Source organism: Lithobates pipiens, unplaced genomic scaffold, assembly GCF_037356315.1.
Source record: "Lithobates pipiens isolate NorthernLeopardFrog02 unplaced genomic scaffold, aLitPip1_a1.2 Scaffold_1, whole genome shotgun sequence".
Taxonomy (NCBI): Eukaryota; Metazoa; Chordata; class Amphibia; order Anura; family Ranidae; genus Lithobates; species Lithobates pipiens.
This window is the reverse complement of record NW_027507685.1, coordinates 62,690,119-62,717,155: the sequence shown is the minus strand read 5'-3', so window position 1 is coordinate 62,717,155 and position 27,037 is coordinate 62,690,119. Positions and strand designations below refer to the sequence as shown.

General features: G+C 46.1%; 7 non-coding genes across 7 annotated transcripts; all 7 read right to left on the bottom strand.

Annotated features, from left to right (window-relative positions):
• Positions 1-11,803: 11,803 nt before the first annotated feature.
• TRNAR-UCG (transfer RNA arginine (anticodon UCG)) lies at positions 11,804-11,876 on the bottom strand. The gene has a single exon. It is a non-coding gene; the product is annotated as a tRNA-Arg (tRNA).
• A 998-nt stretch (positions 11,877-12,874) lies between these two features.
• On the bottom strand, positions 12,875-12,947 carry TRNAR-UCG (transfer RNA arginine (anticodon UCG)). The gene has a single exon. It is a non-coding gene; the product is annotated as a tRNA-Arg (tRNA).
• A 998-nt stretch (positions 12,948-13,945) lies between these two features.
• On the bottom strand, positions 13,946-14,018 carry TRNAR-UCG (transfer RNA arginine (anticodon UCG)). Its single transcript has one exon. It is a non-coding gene; the product is annotated as a tRNA-Arg (tRNA).
• A 3,140-nt stretch (positions 14,019-17,158) lies between these two features.
• On the bottom strand, positions 17,159-17,231 carry TRNAR-UCG (transfer RNA arginine (anticodon UCG)). Its single transcript has one exon. It is a non-coding gene; the product is annotated as a tRNA-Arg (tRNA).
• Positions 17,232-22,975: 5,744 nt separating this feature from the next.
• Positions 22,976-23,048, bottom strand: TRNAR-UCG (transfer RNA arginine (anticodon UCG)). The gene has a single exon. It is a non-coding gene; the product is annotated as a tRNA-Arg (tRNA).
• A 998-nt stretch (positions 23,049-24,046) lies between these two features.
• TRNAR-UCG (transfer RNA arginine (anticodon UCG)) lies at positions 24,047-24,119 on the bottom strand. Its single transcript has one exon. It is a non-coding gene; the product is annotated as a tRNA-Arg (tRNA).
• A 998-nt stretch (positions 24,120-25,117) lies between these two features.
• TRNAR-UCG (transfer RNA arginine (anticodon UCG)) lies at positions 25,118-25,190 on the bottom strand. Its single transcript has one exon. It is a non-coding gene; the product is annotated as a tRNA-Arg (tRNA).
• Positions 25,191-27,037: the final 1,847 nt, after the last annotated feature.

Genomic DNA, 27,037 nt, shown 5'->3' with positions numbered 1-27,037 from the left:
AGCCTTACGCCTTATCCATTAGGCCACGCGGTCTGCCACAAGGACATGATTCTGGTTTGTGGCGCCCGGATCAACCAAACAGTCGAAGATCACCTGGGACATCTTCTACTTTTTTTGCTCAAGGAGATTTGGTAGAAAGGATCTGAAATGTATGACTTGGTGCAAGGTCATGCTTTAAGAAGTGCATTTGCAAAAGGGCCTAGGTTCAGAGTAGTGATGGCCGAACGGTTCGCCCGGCGGTCGTTTCGCGGCGAATTTCCGACTTTCGCCGTCCGCGGGTTCGAACGCCTTTTTCCGTCGTTCGCCCCGGCGGACTTACGTGTTTAATGTATACAAGAACTTTAACCTTTCGTGACACGTTTATCATGTGTTACAGGACAACCAATTGAGACATGACAGCTCATGGACACTTGGACATTCCCCCTAACCTATAAATACACCCGATCCGGTGGCCATTTTACATTCTTTCTTCTGTCACTGTAGGGAAAGGATCCTGTGTGGAGTAGGGACAGAGAAAACGCTAGCTATTTGGTACACAAAAGTTCTTTTCAGGACTGGTATAGGTGTTAGGTCAGCAGCCTGAGTTTCTTTTGTCAGTTTAGATAAAGGGACAGAGCGCTGTATGCTGCTATTTTAGGGACAGCTCAGCCAGATTAGTCTTTCTTCATCATCATCATCATCATCATCATTAGCTGTTACTATCAGGTCCACAAAAGAGCTGTTCCAGCTAATCGTTCCAGCCTACTCTTTTTTGCCAATTTGTATAGGGACAGGCAGGAAGCAGTGTGTCAGGCAGTGAGGATAATTTTAAAGACTTGCTGTTACTATTAGTTCCACAAAGGTTCTTTTCAGGACTGGTATCAGTGGTACGGTAATAGGCTTGTACACGTATAATATTCTTTCTTCCAAATATAGAAAGAATATTATACTTGACTGCTGCCCTTCTGCTGCAGTCTGCTAATCATTCACAACTCACTTGTTCCACAAAGCTCTTTATCAGGACTGGTAACTTGGTCTGTCTAGGGTGCTACGGTACATAGGCTTGGGTGCGGTACAGTCTGCTGTTCTGTAAGGACCGCTATCGGTCCACAATACATAGGGTTGCCGTGCACTACTGCTGACCGCTGCCCTATACTGCAGCAGTCCTTCAGCGGTATAGGGACTGACGCACAGTCTGCTAAACACTAATACACAACCTGCTTGGTCCACAAAAGTTCTTATAAGGACTGGTAACTTGGTATAGGGTGCTACGGTACATAGGCCTGAGTGCAGTACAGTCTGCTGTTCTGTAAGGACCGCTATCGGTCCACAATACATAGGGTTGCCGTGCACTACTGCTGACCGCTGCCCTATACTGCAGCAGTCCTTCAGCGGTATAGGGACTGACGCACAGTCTGCTAAACACTAATACACAACCTGCTTGGTCCACAAAAGTTCTTATAAGGACTGGTAACTTGGTATAGGGTGCTACGGTACATAGGCCTGAGTGCAGTACAGTCTGCTGTTCTGTAAGGACCGCTATCGGTCCACAATACATAGGGTTGCCGTGCACTACTGCTGACCGCTGCCCTATACTGCAGCAGTCCTTCATTGGTATAGGGACTGACGTACAGTCTGCTAATCACTAACACACAACCTGCTTGGTCCACAAAAGTTCTTATAAGGACTGGTAACTTGGTATAGGGTGCTACGGTACATAGGCCTGAGTGCAGTACAGTCTGCTGTTCTGTAAGGACCGCTATCGGTCCACAATACATAGGGTTGCCGTGCACTACTGCTGACCGCTGCCCTATACTGCAGCAGTCCTTCATTGGTATAGGGACTGACGTACAGTCTGCTAATCACTAACACACAACCTGCTTGGTCCACAAAAGTTCTTATAAGGACTGGTAACTTGGTATAGGGTGCTACGGTACATAGGCCTGAGTGCGTTACAGTCTGCTGTTCTGTAAGGACCGCTATCGGTCCACAATACATAGGGTTGCCGTGCACTACTGCTGACCGCTGCCCTATACTGCAGCAGTCCTTCAGCGGTATAGGGACTGACGCACAGTCTGCTAAACACTAACACACAACCTGCTTGGTCCACAAAAGTTTTTATAAGGACTGGTAACTTGGTATAGGGTGCTACGGTACATAGGCCTGAGTGCAGTACAGTCTGCTGTTCTGTAAGGACCGCTATCGGTCCACAATACATAGGGTTGCCGTGCACTACTGCTGACCGCTGCCCTATACTGCAGCAGTCCTTCATTGGTATAGGGACTGACGTACAGTCTGCTAATCACTAACACACAACCTGCTTGGTCCACAAAAGTTCTTATAAGGACTGGTAACTTGGTATAGGGTGCTACGGTACATAGGCCTGAGTGCGTTACAGTCTGCTGTTCTGTAAGGACCGCTATCGGTCCACAATACATAGGGTTGCCGTGCACTACTGCTGACCGCTGCCCTATACTGCAGCAGTCCTTCATTGGTATAGGGACTGACGTACAGTCTGCTAATCACTAACACACAACCTGCTTGGTCCACAAAAGTTCTTATAAGGACTGGTAACTTGGTATAGGGTGCTACGGTACATAGGCCTGAGTGCGTTACAGTCTGCTGTTCTGTAAGGACCGCTATCGGTCCACAATACATAGGGTTGCCGTGCACTACTGCTGACCGCTGCCCTATACTGCAGCAGTCCTTCATTGGTATAGGGACTGACGTACAGTCTGCTAATCACTAACACACAACCTGCTTGGTCCACAAAAGTTCTTATAAGGACTGGTAACTTGGTATAGGGTGCTACGGTACATAGGCCTGAGTGCGTTACAGTCTGCTGTTCTGTAAGGACCGCTATCGGTCCACAATACATAGGGTTGCCGTGCACTACTGCTGACCGCTGCCCTATACTGCAGCAGTCCTTCAGCGGTATAGGGACTGACGCACAGTCTGCTAAACACTAACACACAACCTGCTTGGTCCACAAAAGTTTTTATAAGGACTGGTAACTTGGTATAGGGTGCTACGGTACATAGGCCTGAGTGCGTTACAGTCTGCTGTTCTGTAAGGACCGCTATCGGTCCACAATACATAGGGTTGCCGTGCACTACTGCTGACCGCTGCCCTATACTGCAGCAGTCCTTCATTGGTATAGGGACTGACGTACAGTCTGCTAATCACTAACACACAACCTGCTTGGTCCACAAAAGTTCTTATAAGGACTGGTAACTTGGTATAGGGTGCTACGGTACATAGGCCTGAGTGCGTTACAGTCTGCTGTTCTGTAAGGACCGCTATCGGTCCACAATACATAGGGTTGCCGTGCACTACTGCTGACCGCTGCCCTATACTGCAGCAGTCCTTCAGCGGTATAGGGACTGACGCACAGTCTGCTAAACACTAACACACAACCTGCTTGGTCCACAAAAGTTTTTATAAGGACTGGTAACTTGGTATAGGGTGCTACGGTACATAGGCCTGAGTGCAGTACAGTCTGCTGTTCTGTAAGGACCGCTATCGGTCCACAATACATAGGGTTGCCGTGCACTACTGCTGACCGCTGCCCTATACTGCAGCAGTCCTTCATTGGTATAGGGACTGACGTACAGTCTGCTAATCACTAACACACAACCTGCTTGTTCCACAAAAGTTCTTATAAGGACTGGTAACTTGGTATAGGGTGCTACGGTACATAGGCTTGAGTGCGGTACAGTCTGCTGTTCTGTAAGGACCGCTATCGGTCCACAATAGATAGGGTTGACGTGCACCACTGCTGACCGCTGCCCTATACTGCAGCAGTCCTTCAGCGGTATAGGGACTGACGTACAGTCTGCTAAACACTAATACACAACCTGCTTGGTCCACAAAAGTTCTTATAAGGACTGGTAACTTGGTATAGGGTGCTACGGTACATAGGCTTGAGTGCGGTACAGTCTGCTGTTCTGTAAGGACCGCTATCGGTCCACAATAGATAGGGTTGACGTGCACCACTGCTGACCGCTGCCCTATACTGCAGCAGTCCTTCAGCGGTATAGGGACTGACGTACAGTCTGCTAAACACTAATACACAACCTGCTTGGTCCACAAAAGTTCTTATAAGGACTGGTAACTTGGTATAGGGTGCTACGGTACATAGGCTTGAGTGCGGTACAGTCTGCTGTTCTGTAAGGACCGCTATCGGTCCACAATAGATAGGGTTGACGTGCACCACTGCTGACCGCTGCCCTATACTGCAGCAGTCCTTCAGCGGTATAGGGACTGACGTACAGTCTGCTAAACACTAATACACAACCTGCTTGGTCCACAAAAGTTCTTATAAGGACTGGTAACTTGGTATAGGGTGCTACGGTACATAGGCTTGAGTGCGGTACAGTCTGCTGTTCTGTAAGGACCGCTATCGGTCCACAATAGATAGGGTTGACGTGCACCACTGCTGACCGCTCACCTATACTGCAGCAGTCCTTCAGCGGTATAGGGACTGACGTACAGTCTGCTAATCACTAACACACAACCTGCTTGTTCCACAAAAGTTCTTATAAGGACTGGTAACTTGGTATAGGGTGCTACGGTACATAGGCTTGAGTGCGGTACAGTCTGCTGTTCTGTAAGGACCGCTATCGGTCCACAATAGATAGGGTTGACGTGCACCACTGCTGACCGCTGCCCTATACTGCAGCAGTCCTTCAGCGGTATAGGGACTGACGTACAGTCTGCTAAACACTAATACACAACCTGCTTGGTCCACAAAAGTTCTTATAAGGACTGGTAACTTGGTATAGGGTGCTACGGTACATAGGCTTGAGTGCGGTACAGTCTGCTGTTCTGTAAGGACCGCTATCGGTCCACAATAGATAGGGTTGACGTGCACCACTGCTGACCGCTGCCCTATACTGCAGCAGTCCTTCAGCGGTATAGGGACTGACGTACAGTCTGCTAAACACTAATACACAACCTGCTTGGTCCACAAAAGTTCTTATAAGGACTGGTAACTTGGTATAGGGTGCTACGGTACATAGGCTTGAGTGTGGTACAGTCTGCTGTTCTGTAAGGACCGCTATCGGTCCACAATAGATAGGGTTGACGTGCACCACTGCTGACCGCTCACCTATACTGCAGCAGTCCTTCAGCGGTATAGGGACTGACGTACAGTCTGCTAATCACTAACACACAACCTGCTTGTTCCACAAAAGTTCTTATAAGGACTGGTAACTTGGTATAGGGTGCTACGGTACATAGGCTTGAGTGCGGTACAGTCTGCTGTTCTGTAAGGACCGCTATCGGTCCACAATAGATAGGGTTGACGTGCACCACTGCTGACCGCTGCCCTATACTGCAGCAGTCCTTCAGCGGTATAGGGACTGACGTACAGTCTGCTAAACACTAATACACAACCTGCTTGGTCCACAAAAGTTCTTATAAGGACTGGTAACTTGGTATAGGGTGCTACGGTACATAGGCTTGAGTGCGGTACAGTCTGCTGTTCTGTAAGGACCGCTATCGGTCCACAATAGATAGGGTTGACGTGCACCACTGCTGACCGCTGCCCTATACTGCAGCAGTCCTTCAGCGGTATAGGGACTGACGTACAGTCTGCTAAACACTAATACACAACCTGCTTGGTCCACAAAAGTTCTTATAAGGACTGGTAACTTGGTATAGGGTGCTACGGTACATAGGCTTGAGTGCGGTACAGTCTGCTGTTCTGTAAGGACCGCTATCGGTCCACAATAGATAGGGTTGACGTGCACCACTGCTGACCGCTCACCTATACTGCAGCAGTCCTTCAGCGGTATAGGGACTGACGTACAGTCTGCTAATCACTAACACACAACCTGCTTGTTCCACAAAAGTTCTTATAAGGACTGGTAACTTGGTATAGGGTGCTACGGTACATAGGCTTGAGTGCGGTACAGTCTGCTGTTCTGTAAGGACCGCTATCGGTCCACAATAGATAGGGTTGACGTGCACCACTGCTGACCGCTGCCCTATACTGCAGCAGTCCTTCAGCGGTATAGGGACTGACGTACAGTCTGCTAAACACTAATACACAACCTGCTTGGTCCACAAAAGTTCTTATAAGGACTGGTAACTTGGTATAGGGTGCTACGGTACATAGGCTTGAGTGCGGTACAGTCTGCTGTTCTGTAAGGACCGCTATCGGTCCACAATAGATAGGGTTGACGTGCACCACTGCTGACCGCTGCCCTATACTGCAGCAGTCCTTCAGCGGTATAGGGACTGACGTACAGTCTGCTAAACACTAATACACAACCTGCTTGGTCCACAAAAGTTCTTATAAGGACTGGTAACTTGGTATAGGGTGCTACGGTACATAGGCTTGAGTGCGGTACAGTCTGCTGTTCTGTAAGGACCGCTATAGGTCCACAATAGATAGGGTTGACGTGCACCACTGCTGACCGCTCACCTATACTGCAGCAGTCCTTCAGCGGTATAGGGACTAAGAGTTTTGTCACAGGGTCATTTAAAAAATGACATGCAGAGGAAGAGGCAGGCCCTTCCGCAGGGGTGGTAGGGGTAGGGCAGGAGCAACAGGCTTGAGCCAAAGTGGGAAGTTGCAGAAGGTGCGTTCAATTACTTTAAAGGATGCACCAGACTTGGTTGAGTGGCTCGCTCAGCCTTACTCTTCTGCACCCTCCTCATCCTCTCGATCTGCACCCTCTTCTTCACTCTCTGCTATGTGCACCCCCAAAGACACTACCACCAACAACACGACCACCACCACCACCACCACATACCTTCCGCTTGAGTCACTGGAATTATTTTCCGATCCATATCAAGAGGACATTTCTGATGCGCAGCCACTCTTGGTATTGGATCAGGAAGAGGAGGTAGCAACAAGCGCTACTCAGCAGTCTGACGCCAGTACCCAGATCAGCCCAAGGAGGAGGTTGGTCCCCGGTGTTGCTGCCTACTCTACTTATAGCGGTGGGGAAGGTGACGTTGATGATGACGTGTCTAGTGATGTCACGTGGGTGCCCACAAGAGAGGAAGAGGAGGGGAGTTCAGAGGGAGATATGGACCAGCAGATAGGGAGGAGAAGCAGCAATGACTTACATTGCACAGCAGGGACAAAGCAGACTGCAAATGTATCAGGAGCGAGTCATCGACCATGTACGGTCACATCTGGCGCTCCCAGGACACCGGCACATGGCTCCGCAGTGTGGGCTTTTTTTAACGTGTCCGCTGCTGACAATAGCGTTGCCATCTGCAATCTTTGCAGTCAACGCGTTAGTCGCGGTAAGCCCAATACTCACCTAGGGACGACCGCCTTAAGAAGGCACATGAGCAGCCATCACCGAGCCCAGTGGGAGCAACGGAACACACAAAGCCACACTGCAGGCTCTCACCGTCCAGCCTCGTCTTCTACTTCTCCTTCTCCTCTCTCCTCACAATTGTCCTCCACTCCACCTTCCATCACGCCAAGCTCACATTTTTCTGCAAAAAGGCAGGCTTCCGTGGGCCTAATGTTTGAGCGTAAAAAAATGATGACGCCGGATAACCCTCTTGCCCAACGGTTGGCGGCTGGCTTGTCAGAACTCATAGCCCGCCAACTACTGCCATATAAACTGGTGGACTCGGAGGCCTTTCGCAAATTTGTGGCCATTGGAACACCACAATGGAAGGTCCCAGGAAGGAAGTATTTCTCAGAGAAGGGCATCCCAGAGCTATATGGCCATGTTCAGCGGCAAGTGAATGTATCTCTGGCACACAGTGTCGGTGCCAAGATACATCTGACCACAGACACGTGGTCTAGCAAACACGGGCAGGGAAGGTATATCAGTTTTACTGCCCACTGGGTGAACCTTCTGACGGCCGTCAAGCATGTAACCCGTGGCACCCGTGTAGATTTGGTTTTACCGCCACGGATTGCATGCAGGCCTGACTCTTCTTCTCCTCCTCCTACTCCATCCTCCTCCCTCTCCTCCTCAGCTGCCTCCTCCTTTTCCGCTGCTAGCGTCTCTTCCACTGCACCGCCCAAGCTCCCCAGAACCTATTCCACATGCCAGGTGAGACGTTGCCATGCCGTGCTGCGTCTGTTGTGCCTGGAAGCAAAGAGCCACACTGGCCCGGCACTCCTTTCAGCTTTGCGTTCACAGGCAGATGAGTGGCTAACACCGCTCAATTTGACAGTTGGTAAAGTGGTGTGTGACAACGGTGCCAATCTGCTTAGCGCATTGAAACAGGGCAAAATCACGCACGTGCCGTGCATGGCACACGTCTTAAACTTGGTCGTGCAGCGATTCCTTGTCAAATACCCTGGGGTCCAGGACATCTTGCGGCAGGCAAGGAAAATCTCGGCCCATTTCAGAAGATCTTACACGGCCATGGCTCGCCTTGCTGACATTCAGCGGCGACACCATCTGCCGGTCAGACGTCTTATTTGCGATTGCCCGACGCGATGGAACTCAACCTTCTATATGCTTGATAGGCTGCTCCAGCAGAAACGTGCAGTTAACGTCTACCTGTATGAACTCTGCGAAAGAAACGGTTCTGGGGAGCTGGGTTTTTTTTCACCGCGCCAGTGGCTGCTCATGCGCGACACATGCAGACTTCTGCGGCCATTTGAGGAGATCACCAAACTGGTCAGTCGCAGCCATGGCGCCATCAGTGACATGGTACCTTATGCCTTCTTTCTGGAGCGTGCATTGCGTCGTGTCATTGATCAGGCTGTGGAGGAGCAGGAGCGGGAAGATGAGGAAGTCGCAATGCTGGATGAATTCCCAGGGGGGGCTACTCTATCTGAGACAAGTCAACAACAGGAGTCTGATGAGGAGTCAGAGGAGGATGGTGCCGGGGCGGATGAGCAGGAGCAAGAAGAGCATGCTTTAAACCTTTCTGGGATCCCTGTTGTGCGAGGATGGGGAGAGGAGAATGAAGAGGACGACATTATCCTGGATGATGAGCAGGAGCCAGGCCACCACACCGCTTCCACTTTAGTGCAAATGGGGGCCTTCATGCTCCAGTGTTTTAATAGGGACCCCCGTATAAAAAGCATGAGGGTCAAGGACCAGTACTGGGTGGCAACGTACTTAGACCCCCGGTACAAACACAAAATGGCGGAAATGTTACCGCCGTCGCAGAGGGCTGTCAGAATGCAGCACTTCCAGGCCTTGCTTCGAGAAATGCTGCATTCTGCTTTTGCGTGCGCTGGCAGAGGAGCAATTCCCACTCCCAGAGAAGGATTTGCGGGTACCAATCCAACAGCGCCTGCAAGAAGAGGCCGGTTTGAAGATGTGTTGGTGACTTCGGATATGAGGTCATTCTTTCAGCCGACCCATCGACAGGTGTCATCCGGATCCAGCATCAGGGAACGCCTAGACCGTCAGGTGTCCGACTACATTGGGTTAACGGCCGATGTGGACGCTCTGAGGAGTGATGAACCCCTAGACTACTGGGTGGGCAGGCTTGACCTCTGGCCAGAGCTTGCCCAATTTGCAATCGAACTGTTGGCTTGCCCCTCATCCAGTGTCCTGTCCGAAAGGACGTTCAGCGCAGCAGGGGGGATTGTGACCGATAAGCGTACTCGCCTAGCTCACCACAGTGTTAACTACCTCACATTTCTAAAAATGAATGAGGCATGGATCTCGGAGGAATTCAACACATGTGATCAGTAGACCATGTATATGTCTATAAACAATTTTTGGAATCAAGCACACAGACCTTCTTAATTCATTTGGCTCACTTCCCTGACCCAAAAAAGCACACCGTACTATATGCCCCTACCCTCCTCTTTGAAGAGGTTGAGCGGTGTCATATTTCTACTGGGGCTGCTTATTATGAGGGGTTCCCACCATCCCTGTGCTGTGCTGACTTCCTCCTGGGTGTTCTTATTATGAGGGGCTCCCACCATCCCTGTGCTGTGCTGACTTCCTCCTGGGGGTTCTTATTATGAGGGGATCACACCATCCCTGTGCTGTGCTGACTTCCTCCTGGGGCTGCTTACGGTGCTGCTGTCAGCGCTGTATGTCACGGAGCTGCTGTCAGCGCTGTATGTCACGGAGCTGCTGTCAGCGCTGTATGTCACGGAGCTGCTGTCAGCGCTGTATGTCACGGAGCTGCTGTCAGCGCTGTATGTCACGGAGCTGCTGTCAGCGCTGTATGTCACGGAGCTGCTGTCAGCGCTGTATGTCACGGAGCTGCTGTCAGCGCTGTATGTCACGGAGCTGCTGTCAGCGCTGTATGTCACGGAGCTGCTGTCAGCGCTGTATGTCACGGAGCTGCTGTCAGCGCTGTATGTCACGGTGCTGCTGTCAGCGCTGTATGTCACGGAGCTGCTGTCAGCGCTGTATGTCACGGAGCTGCTGTCAGTGCTGTATGTCACGGAGCTGCTGTCAGCGCTGTATGTCACGGAGCTGCTGTCAGCGCTGTATGTCACGGAGCTGCTGTCAGCGCTGTATGTCACGGTGCTGCTGTCAGCGCTGTATGTCACGGAGCTGCTGTCAGCGCTGTATGTCACGGAGCTGCTGTCAGCGCTGTATGTCACGGAGCTGCTGTCAGCGCTGTATGTCACGGAGCTGCTGTCAGCGCTGTATGTCACGGAGCTGCTGTCAGCGCTGTATGTCACGGTGCTGATGTCAGTGCTCTGTATTACGGTGCTGCTGTCAGTGCTCTGTATCTCCTGCACCCTCTTGTTTGCCTACCCTGGTCCCTGACCTTCCCTCTCCTCCATTGCCTTCATTAGCTCCATAGTCCTGAATTGTCAGAACAATTTCCCAAATAAAAAAAAAATGCTTGTAGTTATCGATCCCAAATTCACCTCATACATGTATTATGCTATTGTCCAGGTGGTGGGACTACGTGCTACCCCCTAATAATTACCCCGTGGCCGCAAATTCGACCTAAAGGTTTGCGAAATTCGCCTCCCATTGAAGTCAATGGAGCCCGCGGCGAACGGTCGTTTTCGCGAACGTTTGTGTCCGTTCGCGTTTCGCGTTCGCGAAACGTCCCGTCGGAAGTTCGTCCATCACTAGTTCAGAGTGTTCATACAGCTCCTTGACAATAGTAATAGATCAATAGAGTACCACGAGTAGATGATATTTCCAGAGGAAGCCATAGCACCTCAATATATCTTGTCAGGATGGCCGAGTGGTCTAAGGCGCCAGACTCAAGAGCTGTTTCTTCACATTGTGTGGGTGTTCTGGTCTCCAAATGGAGGCGTGGGTTCAAATCCCACTTCTGACAATCTGTTTACACATTTAGCTTGAACTACAATCACCACTCCCGCTGTGTTTTCATGCTACCATGTCACCGACAAAAAAACATGAAAAAAAATCCAAAAACTTTGCACATCCTACATAAAGATCAAATTCTTGAGGAAAATCTGCTAGACCATGCTGTTAAATCTGTCATTTAAAGTGACACTTTAGTCAGAAAAGTAAGTCCTGCTACATCTCTTCCGGTTGTCCCATTTTGCATATATACTCATGTAAAACATTTAAAAATATGGTTCTATACACTTTGAAATCCAGTAATACGCTGTTTCAACCTGCTCTGCACATACTCAGTTGCTCTCCCATTTTAGGCATATTTAAGTTATGACACCAGCCATTTGATGATTTGATAGTTTGGTTGAGAACACAAGCAAATGGGACAGTTATCAATCCCGGGATTCCAGGCATGTAACTGTGTTTTGAAACCCTTAAATCAATTGGTTTACTTCCACTTTATGATTTACTTCTGTTTGGAGGCTCTGGGCTTCAGCAAATTGGAAGCCTCCAGCAAGAAGCACGTTGTTATGGCTAAAGCAAGAATTTACGAGTGAAGGTCACAGGAAGGAACTGGAAAGCAGCATAGAAAACGACCACGAAGGGACTCGAACCCTCAATCTTCTGATCCGAAGTCAGACGCCTTATCCATTAGGCCACGCGGTCTGCCACAAGGACATGATTCTGGATTGTGGCGCCCGGATCAACCAAACACTCGAAGATCACCTGGGACATCTTCTACTTTTTTTGCTCAAGGAGATTTGGTAGAAAGGATCTGAAATGTATGACTTGGTGCAAGGTCATGCTTTAAGAAGTGCATTTGCAAAAGGGCCTAGGTTCAGAGTGTTCATACAGCTCCTTGACAATGGTAATAGATCAATAGAGTACCACGAGTAGATGATATTTCCAGAGGAAGCCATAGCACCTAAATATATCTTGTCAGGATGGCCGAGTGGTCTAAGGCGCCAGACTCAAGAGCTGTTTCTTCACATTGTGTGGGTGTTCTGGTCTCCAAATGGAGGCGTGGGTTCAAATCCCACTTCTGACAATCTGTTTACACATTTAACTTGAACTACAATCACCACTCCCGCTGTGTTTTCATGCTACCATGTCACCGACAAAAAAACATGAAAAAAAATCCAAAAACTTTGCACATCCTACATAAAGATCAAATTCTTGAGGAAAATCTGCTAGACCATGCTGTTAAATCTGTCATTTAAAGTGCAACTTTAGTCAGAAAAGTAAGTCCTGCTACATCTCTTCCGGTTGTCCCATTTTGCATATATACTCATGTAAAACATTAAAAAATATGCTTCTATACACTTTGAAATCCAGTAATACGCTGTTTCAACCTGCTCTGCACATACTCAGTTGCTCTCCCATTTTAGGCATATTTAAGTTATGACACCAGCCATTTGATGATTTGATAGTTTGGTTGAGAACACAAGCAAATGGGACAGTTATCAATCCCGGGATTCAAGGCATGTAACTGTGTTTTGAAACCCTTAAATCAATTGGTTTACTTCCACTTTATGATTTACTTCTGTTTGGAGGCTCTGGGCTTCAGCAAATTGGAAGCCTCCAGCAAGAAGCACGTTGTTATGGCTAAAGCAAGAATTTACGAGTGAAGGTCACAGGAAGGAACTGGAAAGCAGCATAGAAAACGACCACGAAGGGACTCGAACCCTCAATCTTCTGATCCGAAGTCAGACGCCTTATCCATTAGGCCACGCGGTCTGCCACAAGGACATGATTCTGGTTTGTGGCGCCCGGATCAACCAAACACTCGAAGATCACCTGGGACATCTTCTACATTTTTTGCTCAAGGAGATTTGGTAGAAAGGATCTGAAATGTATGACTTGGTGCAAGGTCATGCTTTAAGAAGTGCATTTGCAAAAGGGCCTAGGTTCAGAGTGTTCATACAGCTCCTTGACAATGGTAATAGATCAATAGAGTACCACGAGTAGATGATATTTCCAGAGGAAGCCATAGCACCTCAATATATCTTGTCAGGATGGCCGAGTGGTCTAAGGCGCCAGACTCAAGAGCTGTTTCTTCACATTGTGTGGGTGTTCTGGTCTCCAAATGGAGGCGTGGGTTCAAATCCCACTTCTGACAATCTGTTTACACATTTAGCTTGAACTACAATCACCACTCTCGCTGTGTTTTCATGCTACCATGTCACCGACAAAAAAACATGAAAAAAAATCCAAAAACTTTGCACATCCTACATAAAGATCAAATTCTTGAGGAAAATCTGCTAGACCATGCTGTTAAATCTGTCATTTAAAGTGACACTTTAGTCAGAAAAGTAAGTCCTGCTACATCTCTTCCGGTTGTCCCATTTTGCATATATACTCATGTAAAACATTTAAAAATATGGTTCTATACACTTTGAAATCCAATAATACGCTGTTTCAACCTGCTCTGCACATACTCAGTTGCTCTCCCATTTTAGGCATATTTAAGTTATGACACCAGCCATTTGATGATTTGATAGTTTGGTTGAGAACACAAGCAAATGGGACAGTTATCAATCCCGGGATTCCAGGCATGTAACTGTGTTTTGAAACCCTTAAATCAATTGGTTTACTTCCACTTTATGATTTACTTCTGTTTGGAGGCTCTGGGCTTCAGCAAATTGGAAGCCTCCAGCAAGAAGCACGTTGTTATGGCTAAAGCAAGAATTTACGAGTGAAGGTCACAGGAAGGAACTGGAAAGCAGCATAGAAAACGACCACGAAGGGACTCGAACCCTCAATCTTCTGATCCGAAGTCAGACGCCTTATCCATTAGGCCACGCGGTCTGCCACAAGGACATGATTCTGGTTTGTGGCGCCCGGATCAACCAAGCACTCGAAGATCACCTGGGACATCTTCTACTTTTTTTGCTCAAGGAGATTTGGTAGAAAGGATCTGAAATGTATGACTTGGTGCAAGGTCATGCTTTAAGAAGTGCATTTGCAAAAGGGCCTAGGTTCAGAGTGTTCATACAGCTCCTTGACAATGGTAATAGATCAATAGAGTACCACGAGTAGATGATATTTCCAGAGGAAGCCATAACACCTCAATATATCTTGTCAGGATGGCCGAGTGGTCTAAGGCGCCAGACTCAAGAGCTGTTTCTTCACATTGTGTGGGTGTTCTGGTCTCCAAATGGAGGCGTGGGTTCAAATCCCACTTCTGACAATCTGTTTACACATTTAGCTTGAACTACAATCACCACTCCCGCTGTGTTTTCATGCTACCATGTCACCGACAAAAAAACATGAAAAAAAATCCAAAAACTTTGCACATCCTACATAAAGATCAAATTCTTGAGGAAAATCTGCTAGACCATGCTGTTAAATCTGTCATTTAAAGTGCAACTTTAGTCAGAAAAGTAAGTCCTGCTACATCTCTTCCGGTTGTCCCATTTTGCATATATACTCATGTAAAACATTAAAAAATATGCTTCTATACACTTTGAAATCCAGTAATACGCTGTTTCAACCTGCTCTGCACATACTCAGTTGCTCTCCCATTTTAGGCATATTTAAGTTATGACACCAGCCATTTGATGATTTGATAGTTTGGTTGAGAACACAAGCAAATGGGACAGTTATCAATCCCGGGATTCCAGGCATGTAACTGTGTTTTGAAACCCTTAAATCAATTGGTTTACTTCCACTTTATGATTTACTTCTGTTTGGAGGCTCTGGGCTTCAGCAAATTGGAAGCCTCCAGCAAGAAGCACGTTGTTATGGCTAAAGCAAGAATTTACGAGTGAAGGTCACAGGAAGGAACTGGAAAGCAGCATAGAAAACGACCACGAAGGGACTCAAACCCTCAATCTTCTGATCCGAAGTCAGACGCCTTATCCATTAGGCCACGCGGTCTGCCACAAGGACATGATTCTGGTTTGTGGCGCCCGGATCAACCAAACACTCGAAGATCACCTGGGACATCTTCTACTTTTTTTGCTCAAGGAGATTTGGTAGAAAGGATCTGAAATGTATGACTTGGTGCAAGGTCATGCTTTAAGAAGTGCATTTGCAAAAGGGCCTAGGTTCAGAGTGTTCATACAGCTCCTTGACAATGGTAATAGATCAATAGAGTACCACGAGTAGATGATATTTCCAGAGGAAGCCATAGCACCTCAATATATCTTGTCAGGATGGCCGAGTGGTCTAAGGCGCCAGACTCAAGAGCTGTTTCTTCACATTGTGTGGGTGTTCTGGTCTCCAAATGGAGGCGTGGGTTCAAATCCCACTTCTGACAATCTGTTTACACATTTAGCTTGAACTACAATCACCACTCCCGCTGTGTTTTCATGCTACCATGTCACCGACAAAAAAACATGAAAAAAAATCCAAAAACTTTGCACATCCTACATAAAGATCAAATTCTTGAGGAAAATCTGCTAGACCATGCTGTTAAATCTGTCATTTAAAGTGACACTTTAGTCAGAAAAGTAAGTCCTGCTACATCTCTTCCGGTTGTCCCATTTTGCATATATACTCATGTAAAACATTAAAAAATATGCTTCTATACACTTTGAAATCCAGTAATACGCTGTTTCAACCTGCTCTGCACATACTCAGTTGCTCTCCCATTTTAGGCATATTTAAGTTATGACACCAGCCATTTGATGATTTGATAGTTTGGTTGAGAACACAAGCAAATGGGACAGTTATCAATCCCGGGATTCCAGGCATGTAACGGTGTTTTGAAACCCTTAAATCAATTGGTTTACTTCCACTTTATGATTTACTTCTGTTTGGAGGCTCTGGGCTTCAGCAAATTGGAAGCCTCCAGCAAGAAGCACGTTGTTATGGCTAAAGCAAGAATTTACGAGTGAAGGTCACAGGAAGGAACTGGAAAGCAGCATAGAAAACAACCACGAAAGGACTCGAACGCTCAATCTTCTGATCCGAAGCCTTACGCCTTATCCATTAGGCCACGCGGTCTGCCAAAAGGACATGATTCTGGTTTGTGGCGCCCGGATCAACCAAACAGTCGAAGATCACCTGGGACATCTTCTACTTTTTTTGCTCAAGGAGATTTGGTAGAAAGGATCTGAAATGTATGACTTGGTGCAAGGTCATGCTTTAAGAAGTGCATTTGCAAAAGGGCCTAGGTTCAGAGTGTTCATACAGCTCCTTGACAATGGTAATAGATCAATAGAGTACCACGAGTAGATGATATTTCCAGAGGAAGCCATAGCACCTCAATATATCTTGTCAGGATGGCCGAGTGGTCTAAGGCGCCAGACTCAAGAGCTGTTTCTTCACATTGTGTGGGTGTTCTGGTCTCCAAATGGAGGCGTGGGTTCAAATCCCACTTCTGACAATCTGTTTACACATTTAGCTTGAACTACAATCACCACTCCCGCTGTGTTTTCATGCTACCATGTCACCGACAAAAAAACATGAAAAAAAATCCAAAAACTTTGCACATCCTACATAAAGATCAAATTCTTGAGGAAAATCTGCTAGACCATGCTGTTAAATCTGTCATTTAAAGTGACACTTTAGTCAGAAAAGTAAGTCCTGCTACATCTCTTCCGGTTGTCCCATTTTGCATATATACTCATGTAAAACATTTAAAAATATGGTTCTATACACTTTGAAATCCAGTAATACGCTGTTTCAACCTGCTCTGCACATACTCAGTTGCTCTCCCATTTTAGGCATATTTAAGTTATGACACCAGCCATTTGATGATTTGATAGTTTGGTTGAGAACACAAGCAAATGGGACAGTTATCAATCCCGGGATTCCAGGCATGTAACTGTGTTTTGAAACCCTTAAATCAATTGGTTTACTTCCACTTTATGATTTACTTCTGTTTGGAGGCTCTGGGCTTCAGCAAATTGGAAGCCTCCAGCAAGAAGCACGTTGTTATGGCTAAAGCAAGAATTTACGAGTGAAGGTCACAGGAAGGAACTGGAAAGCAGCATAGAAAACGACCACGAAGGGACTCGAACCCTCAATCTTCTGATCCGAAGTCAGACGCCTTATCCATTAGGCCACGCGGTCTGCCACAAGGACACGATTCTGGTTTGTGGCGCCCGGATCAACCAAACACTCGAAGATCACCTGGGACATCTTCTACTTTTTTTGCTCAAGGAGATTTGGTAGAAAGGATCTGAAATGTATGACTTGGTGCAAGGTCATGCTTTAACCACTTGCCGACCGCCGCACGACGATATACGTCGGCAGAATGGCACGGGCAGGCATATGGGCGTATATATAAGTCCCTGCCTGCCCGCGGGTGGGGGGCCTGCGGCGGTCGGCATTTCTTCGAGAGCGATCCGGGATGAGGGGGCGGCCATTCATTCATGGCCACCCCCTCGCGATCGCTCTCGACGAATGGAAATCCCCCGTGACATCACTTCCTCTCCTGTAATGTAAACACAGGAGAGGAAGTGATGTATTCTCTCCTCCGTGTCGGTATTTTCCGTTCCGACACGGAGGAGAGCGGATCGGTGAGTTGCACCAACACTCTACACACACAGTAGAACATGCCAGGCACACTCACACCCCCCCTTTACCCCCCGATCACCCCCCCAATTACCCCTGCCCCCCAGTCACAGTGACACCAATGTCATTTTTTTTTTTTTTTTTTTTTTTTTTTGCATTGGTGTCATTTGTGACTGTAATAACTGTTAGGGCAGTTAGAGTTAGCCCCCTTTAGTTCTAATGTACCCCCCTAACCCCCCCAATAAAGGTTTAACCCCGTGATCACCCCCCGTCGCCAGTGTCACTAAGGCTGGGTTCACATTGCAGCGGTTTATGAGAACGAATGTGATTCGCACCGCACTGCAGTGCAAATCACATCCGATCTCTGTGCGATTCGAGTTCAGCCATTCGCCGCACCCGCCACACCCGCCGCACCCGCCGCAAATTCGCACGGGACCCTTTTTTTGGCCCGCAGCAGAATCGGATCGCATGGGTGTTCACACCATGCGATCCGAGTTTGCAGATCGCACTGCGATATGCGAACTGATCTGGGGGTGTCAGTAACATTTCACTGACACTCCCAGCAGTTCGCATAGGGCAGTGTGAACTGCCGCCGGGAGGCATGCGATGCGGGAACCCGCCGCGGATTCGCGGCGTTTCCGCATCGCTCCAGTGTGAACCCAGCCTAATAAGCGATCATTTTTCTGATCGCCGTATTAGTGTCACAGGTGACGCTAGTTAGGCAGGTAGGTATTTAGGTTCGCCGCAGCTTTTTATAGCGCCAGGGACCCCCATATACTACCGCATAAAGCCCCCTGATTGCCCCCTAGTTAACCCTTTCACCAGTGATCACCATATAACTGTTACAGGTGACGCTGGTTGGTTAGTTATTTTTTTATAGTTTCAGGGCACCCGCCATTTATTACCTAATAAAGGTTTAACCCCCTGATCACCCGGCGGGTGTCATTTGTGACTAATAACTGTTAGGGCAGTTAGGGTTAGCCCCCTTTAGTTCTAAGGTACCCCCCTAACCCCCCCAATAAAGGTTTAACCCCGTGATCACCCCCCGTCGCCAGTGTCACTAAGGCTGGGTTCAGATTGCAGCGGTTTGAGAACGGATGTGATTCGCACCGCACTGCAGTGCAAATCACATCCGATCTCTGTGCGATTCGAGTTCAGCCATTCGCCGCACCCGCCACACCCGCCGCACCCGCCGCAAATTCGCACGGGACCCTTTTTTTGGCCCGCAGCAGAATCGGATCGCATGGGTGTTCATACCATGCGATCCGAGTTTGCAGATCGCACTGCGATATGCGAACTGATCTGGGGGTGTCAGTAACATTTCACTGACACTCCCAGCAGTTCGCATAGGGCAGTGTGAACTGCCGCCGGGAGGCATGCGATGCGGGAACCCGCCGCGCATTCGTGGCGTTCCCGCATCGCTCCAGTGTGAACCCAGCCTAATAAGCGATCGTTTTTCTGATCGCTGTATTAGTGTCACAGGTGACGCTAGTTAGGCAGGTAGGTATTTAGGTTCGCCGCAGCTTTTTATAGCGCCAGGGACCCCCATATACTACCGCATAAAGCCCCCTGATTGCCCCCTAGTTAACCCTTTCACCAGTGATCACCATATAACTGTTACAGGTGACGCTGGTTGGTTAGTTATTTTTTTATAGTTTCAGGGCACCCGCCATTTATTACCTAGTCTCACTAGTGTACCCCTAAATTTAGGGGTGTCTACTTTCCAAAATGGGGTCATTTGGGGGGGGTTTGTGCCATCTTGGCATTTTATGGCCTTCAAAACTGTAACGCCCTTAGAAAGCCTGAAGGCGGTGCTTGGTTTTCGGGGCCCCGTACGCGGCTAGGCTCCCAAAAAGTCCCACATATGTGGTATCCCCGTACTCAGGAGAAGCAGCAGAATTTATTTTGGGGTGTCATTTCACATATGCCCATGGCATGCGTGAGCAATATATCATTCAGTGACAACTTTGTGAAAAAAAAAAAAAAAAAAAAAAGTTTGTAATTTTCCCGCAACTTGTGGCAAAATATAAAATATTCCATGGACTCAACATGCCTCTCAGCAAATAGCTTGGGGTGTCTACTTTCTAAAATGGGGTCATTTGTGGGGGTTTTGTGCCATCTTGGCATTTTATGGCCTTCAAAACTGTAATAGGTAGTGAGGAGTGAAGTCAAATATTTACGCCCTTAGAAAGCCTGAAGGCGGTGCTTGGTTTTCGGGGCCCCGTACGCGGCTAGGCTCCCAAAAAGTCCCACATATGTGGTATCCCCGTACTCAGGAGAAGCAGCAGAATTTATTTTGGGGTGTCATTTCACATATGCCCATGGCATGTGTGAGCAATATATCATTTAGTGACAACTTTGTGAAAAAAAAAAAAAAAAAAAAAAAGTTTGTAATTTTCCCGCAACTTGTGGCAAAATATAAATAAAATATTCCATGAACTCAACATGCCTCTCAGCAAATAGCTTGGGGTGTCTACTTTCTAAAATGGGGTCATTTGTGGGGGTTTTGTGCCATCTTGGCATTTTATGGCCTTCAAAACTGTAATAGGTAGTGAGAAGTGAACTCAAAAATTTACGCCCTTAGAAAGCCTGAAGGCGGTGCTTGGTTTTCGGGGCCCCGTACGCGGCTAGGCTCCCAAAAAGTCCCACATATGTGGTATCCCCGTACTCAGGAGAAGCAGCAGAATTTATTTTGGGGTGTCATTTCACATACGCCCATAGCATGTGTGAGCAATATATCATTTAGTGACAACTTTGTGTAAAAAAAAAAAAAAATTTTTTTTTTTTGTCATTATTCAATCGCTTGAGGCAAAAAAATAAAATATTCAATGGGCTCAACATGCCTCTTATCAATTTCCTTAGGGGGTCTACTTTCCAAAATGGGGTCATTTGGGGGGGTTTTGTACTGCCCTGCCATTTTAGCACCTCAAGAAATGAGATAGGCAGTCGTAAACTAAAAGCTGCGTAAATTCCAGAAAACGTACCTTAGTTTGTAGATGTGACAACTTTTGCGCAAACCAATAAATATACAATTATTGACTTTTTTTTTACCAAAGACATGTGGCTGAATACATTTTGGCCTAAATGTATGACTAAAATTGAGTTTATTGGATTTTTCTAATAACAAAAAGTAGAAAATATCTTTATTTTTCAAAATTTGCGGTCTTTTTACGTTTATATCGCAAAAAATAAAAATCGCAGAGGCAATCAAATACCATCAAAAAAAAGCTCTATTTGTGGGAAGAAAAGGACGCAAATTTTGTTTGGGTACAACATTGCATGACCGCGCAATTACCAGTTAAAGCAGCGCAGTGCCAAAGTGTAAAAAGACCTCTGGTCATTTACCAGCAAAATGGTCCGGTCTGAAAGTGGTTAAGAAGTGCATTTGCAAAAGGGCCTAGGTTCAGAGTGTTCATACAGCTCCTTGACAATGGTAATAGATCAATAGAGTACCACGAGTAGATGATATTTCCAGAGGAAGCCATAGCACCTCAATATATCTTGTCAGGATGGCCGAGTGGTCTAAGGCGCCAGACTCAAGAGCTGTTTCTTCACATTGTGTGGGTGTTCTGGTCTCCAAATGGAGGCGTGGGTTCAAATCCCACTTCTGACAATCTGTTTACACATTTAGCTTGAACTACAATCACCACTCCCGCTGTGTTTTCATGCTACCATGTCACCGACAAAAAAACTTGAAAAAAAATCCAAAAACTTTGCACATCCTACATAAAGATCAAATTCTTGAGGAAAATCTGCTAGACCATGCTGTTAAATCTGTCATTTAAAGTGACACTTTAGTCAGAAAAGTAAGTCCTGCTACATCTCTTCCGGTTGTCCCATTTTGCATATATACTCATGTAAAACATTAAAAAATATGCTTCTATACACTTTGAAATCCAGTAATACGCTGTTTCAACCTGCTCTGCACATACTCAGTTGCTCTCCCATTTTAGGCATATTTAAGTTATGACACCAGCCATTTGTTGATTTGATAGTTTGGTTGAGAACACAAGCAAATGGGACAGTTATCAATCCCGGGATTCCAGGCATGTAACTGTGTTTTGAAACCCTTAAATCAATTGGTTTACTTCCACTTTATGATTTACTTCTGTTTGGAGGCTCTGGGCTTCAGCAAATTGGAAGCCTCCAGCAAGAAGCACGTTGTTATGGCTAAAGCAAGAATTTACGAGTGAAGGTCACAGGAAGGAACTGGAAAGCAGCATAGAAAACAACCACGAAAGGACTCGAACGCTCAATCTTCTGATCCGAAGCCTTACGCCTTATCCATTAGGCCACGCGGTCTGCCACAAGGACATGATTCTGGTTTGTGGCGCCCGGATCAACCAAACAGTCGAAGATCACCTGGGACATCTTCTACTTTTTTTGCTCAAGGAGATTTGGTAGAAAGGATCTGAAATGTATGACTTGGTGCAAGGTAATGCTTTAAGAAGTGCATTTGCAAAAGGGCCTAGGTTCAGAGTGTTCATACAGCTCCTTGACAATGGTAATAGATCAATAGAGTACCACGAGTAGATGATATTTCCAGAGGAAGCCATAGCACCTCAATATATCTTGTCAGGATGGCCGAGTGGTCTAAGGCGCCAGACTCAAGAGCTGTTTCTTCACATTGTGTGGGTGTTCTGGTCTCCAAATGGAGGCGTGGGTTCAAATCCCACTTCTGACAATCTGTTTACACATTTAGCTTGAACTACAATCACCACTCCCGCTGTGTTTTCATGCTACCATGTCACCGACAAAAAAACATGAAAAAAAATCCAAAAACTTTGCACATCCTACATGAAGATCAAATTCTTGAGGAAAATCTGCTAGACCATGCTGTTAAATCTGTCATTTAAAGTGCAACTTTAGTCAGAAAAGTAAGTCCTGCTACATCTGTTCCGGTTGTCCCATTTTGCATATATACTCATGTAAAACATTAAAAAATATGCTTCTATACACTTTGAAATCCAGTAATACGCTGTTTCAACCTGCTCTGCACATACTCAGTTGCTCTCCCATTTTAGGCATATTTAAGTTATGACACCAGCCATTTGATGATTTGATAGTTTGGTTGAGAACACAAGCAAATGGGACAGTTATCAATCCCGGGATTCCAGGCATGTAACTGTGTTTTGAAACCCTTAAATCAATTGGTTTACTTCCACTTTATGATTTACTTCTGTTTGGAGGCTCTGGGCTTCAGCAAATTGGAAGCCTCCAGCAAGAAGCACGTTGTTATGGCTAAAGCAAGAATTTACGAGTGAAGGTCACAGGAAGGAACTGGAAAGCAGCATAGAAAACGACCACGAAGGGACTCGAACCCTCAATCTTCTGATCCGAAGTCAGACGCCTTATCCATTAGGCCACGCGGTCTGCCACAAGGACATGATTCTGGTTTGTGGCGCCCGGATCAACCAAACACTCGAAGATCACCTGGGACATCTTCTACTTTTTTTGCTCAAGGAGATTTGGTAGAAAGGATCTGAAATGTATGACTTGGTGCAAGGTAATGCTTTAAGAAGTGCATTTGCAAAAGGGCCTAGGTTCAGAGTGTTCATACAGCTCCTTGACAATGGTAATAGATCAATAGAGTACCACGAGTAGATGATATTTCCAGAAGAAGCCATAGCACCTCAATATATCTTGTCAGGATGGCCGAGTGGTCTAAGGCGCCAGACTCAAGAGCTGTTTCTTCACATTGTGTGGGTGTTCTGGTCTCCAAATGGAGGCGTGGGTTCAAATCCCACTTCTGACAATCTGTTTACACATTTAGCTTGAACTACAATCACCACTCCCGCTGTGTTTTCATGCTACCATGTCACCGACAAAAAAACATGAAAAAAAATCCAAAAACTTTGCACATCCTACATAAAGATCAAATTCTTGAGGAAAATCTGCTAGACCATGCTGTTAAATCTGTCATTTAAAGTGACACTTTAGTCAGAAAAGTAAGTCCTGCTACATCTCTTCCGGTTGTCCCATTTTGCATATATACTCATGTAAAACATTAAAAAATATGCTTCTATACACTTTGAAATCCAGTAATACGCTGTTTCAACCTGCTCTGCACATACTCAGTTGCTCTCCCATTTTAGGCATATTTAAGTTATGACACCAGCCATTTGATGATTTGATAGTTTGGTTGAGAACACAAGCAAATGGGACAGTTATCAATCCCGGGATTCAAGGCATGTAACTGTGTTTTGAAACCCTTAAATCAATTGGTTTACTTCCACTTTATGATTTACTTCTGTTTGGAGGCTCTGGGCTTCAGCAAATTGGAAGCCTCCAGCAAGAAGCACGTTGTTATGGCTAAAGCAAGAATTTACGAGTGAAGGTCACAGGAAGGAACTGGAAAGCAGCATAGAAAACGACCACGAAGGGACTCGAACCCTCAATCTTCTGATCCGAAGTCAGACGCCTTATCCATTAGGCCACGCGGTCTGCCACAAGGACATGATTCTGGTTTGTGGCGCCCGGATCAACCAAACACTCGAAGATCACCTGGGACATCTTCTACATTTTTTGCTCAAGGAGATTTGGTAGAAAGGATCTGAAATGTATGACTTGGTGCAAGGTCATGCTTTAAGAAGTGCATTTGAAAAAGGGCCTAGGTTCAGAGTGTTCATACAGCTCCTTGACAATGGTAATAGATCAATAGAGTACCACGAGTAGATGATATTTCCAGAGGAAGCCATAGCACCTCAATATATCTTGTCAGGATGGCCGAGTGGTCTAAGGCGCCAGACTCAAGAGCTGTTTCTTCACATTGTGTGGGTGTTCTGGTCTCCAAATGGAGGCGTGGGTTCAAATCCCACTTCTGACAATCTGTTTACACATTTAGCTTGAACTACAATCACCACTCCCGCTGTGTTTTCATGCTACCATGTCACCGACAAAAAAACATGAAAAAAAATCCAAAAACTTTGCACATCCTACATAAAGATCAAATTCTTGAGGAAAATCTGCTAGACCATGCTGTTAAATCTGTCATTTAAAGTGACACTTTAGTCAGAAAAGTAAGTCCTGCTACATCTCTTCCGGTTGTCCCATTTTGCATATATACTCATGTAAAACATTAAAAAATATGCTTCTATACACTTTGAAATCCAGTAATACGCTGTTTCAACCTGCTCTGCACATACTCAGTTGCTCTCCCATTTTAGGCATATTTAAGTTATGACACCAGCCATTTGATGATTTGATAGTTTGGTTGAGAACACAAGCAAATGGGACAGTTATCAATCCCGGGATTCAAGGCATGTAACTGTGTTTTGAAACCCTTAAATCAATTGGTTTACTTCCACTTTATGATTTACTTCTGTTTGGAGGCTCTGGGCTTCAGCAAATTGGAAGCCTCCAGCAAGAAGCACGTTGTTATGGCTAAAGCAAGAATTTACGAGTGAAGGTCACAGGAAGGAACTGGAAAGCAGCATAGAAAACGACCACGAAGGGACTCGAACCCTCAATCTTCTGATCCGAAGTCAGACGCCTTATCCATTAGGCCACGCGGTCTGCCACAAGGACATGATTCTGGTTTGTGGCGCCCGGATCAACCAAACACTCGAAGATCACCTGGGACATCTTCTACATTTTTTGCTCAAGGAGATTTGGTAGAAAGGATCTGAAATGTATGACTTGGTGCAAGGTCATGCTTTAAGAAGTGCATTTGAAAAAGGGCCTAGGTTCAGAGTGTTCATACAGCTCCTTGACAATGGTAATAGATCAATAGAGTACCACGAGTAGATGATATTTCCAGAGGAAGCCATAGCACCTCAATATATCTTGTCAGGATGGCCGAGTGGTCTAAGGCGCCAGACTCAAGAGCTGTTTCTTCACATTGTGTGGGTGTTCTGGTCTCCAAATGGAGGCGTGGGTTCAAATCCCACTTCTGACAATCTGTTTACACATTTAGCTTGAACTACAATCACCACTCCCGCTGTGTTTTCATGCTACCATGTCACCGACAAAAAAACATGAAAAAAAATCCAAAAACTTTGCACATCCTACATAAAGATCAAATTCTTGAGGAAAATCTGCTAGACCATGCTGTTAAATCTGTCATTTAAAGTGCAACTTTAGTCAGAAAAGTAAGTCCTGCTACATCTCTTCCGGTTGTCCCATTTTGCATATATACTCATGTAAAACATTAAAAAATATGCTTCTATACACTTTGAAATCCAGTAATACGCTGTTTCAACCTGCTCTGCACATACTCAGTTGCTCTCCCATTTTAGGCATATTTAAGTTATGACACCAGCCATTTGATGATTTGATAGTTTGGTTGAGAACACAAGCAAATGGGACAGTTATCAATCCCGGGATTCCAGGCATGTAACTGTGTTTTGAAACCCTTAAATCAATTGGTTTACTTCCACTTTATGATTTACTTCTGTTTGGAGGCTCTGGGCTTCAGCAAATTGGAAGCCTCCAGCAAGAAGCACGTTGTTATGGCTAAAGCAAGAATTTACGAGTGAAGGTCACAGGAAGGAACTGGAAAGCAGCATAGAAAACAACCACGAAGGGACTCGAACCCTCAATCTTCTGATCCGAAGTCAGACGCCTTATCCATTAGGCCACGCGGTCTGCCACAAGGACATTATTCTGGTTTGTGGCGCCCGGATCAACCAAACACTCGAAGATCACCTGGGACATCTTCTACTTTTTTTGCTCAAGGAGATTTGGTAGAAAGGATCTGAAATGTATGACTTGGTGCAAGGTAATGCTTTAAGAAGTGCATTTGCAAAAGGGCCTAGGTTCAGAGTGTTCATACAGCTCCTTGACAATGGTAATAGATCAATAGAGTACCACGAGTAGATGATATTTCCAGAGGAAGCCATAGCACCTCAATATATCTTGTCAGGATGGCCGAGTGGTCTAAGGCGCCAGACTCAAGAGCTGTTTCTTCACATTGTGTGGGTGTTCTGGTCTCCAAATGGAGGCGTGGGTTCAAATCCCACTTCTGACAATCTGTTTACACATTTAGCTTGAACTACAATCACCACTCCCGCTGTGTTTTCATGCTACCATGTCACCGACAAAAAAACATGAAAAAAAATCCAAAAACTTTGCACATCCTACATAAAGATCAAATTCTTGAGGAAAATCTGCTAGACCATGCTGTTAAATCTGTCATTTAAAGTGCAACTTTAGTCAGAAAAGTAAGTCCTGCTACATCTGTTCCGGTTGTCCCATTTTGCATATATACTCATGTAAAACATTAAAAAATATGCTTCTATACACTTTGAAATCCAGTAATACGCTGTTTCAACCTGCTCTGCACATACTCAGTTGCTCTCCCATTTTAGGCATATTTAAGTTATGACACCAGCCATTTGATGATTTGATAGTTTGGTTGAGAA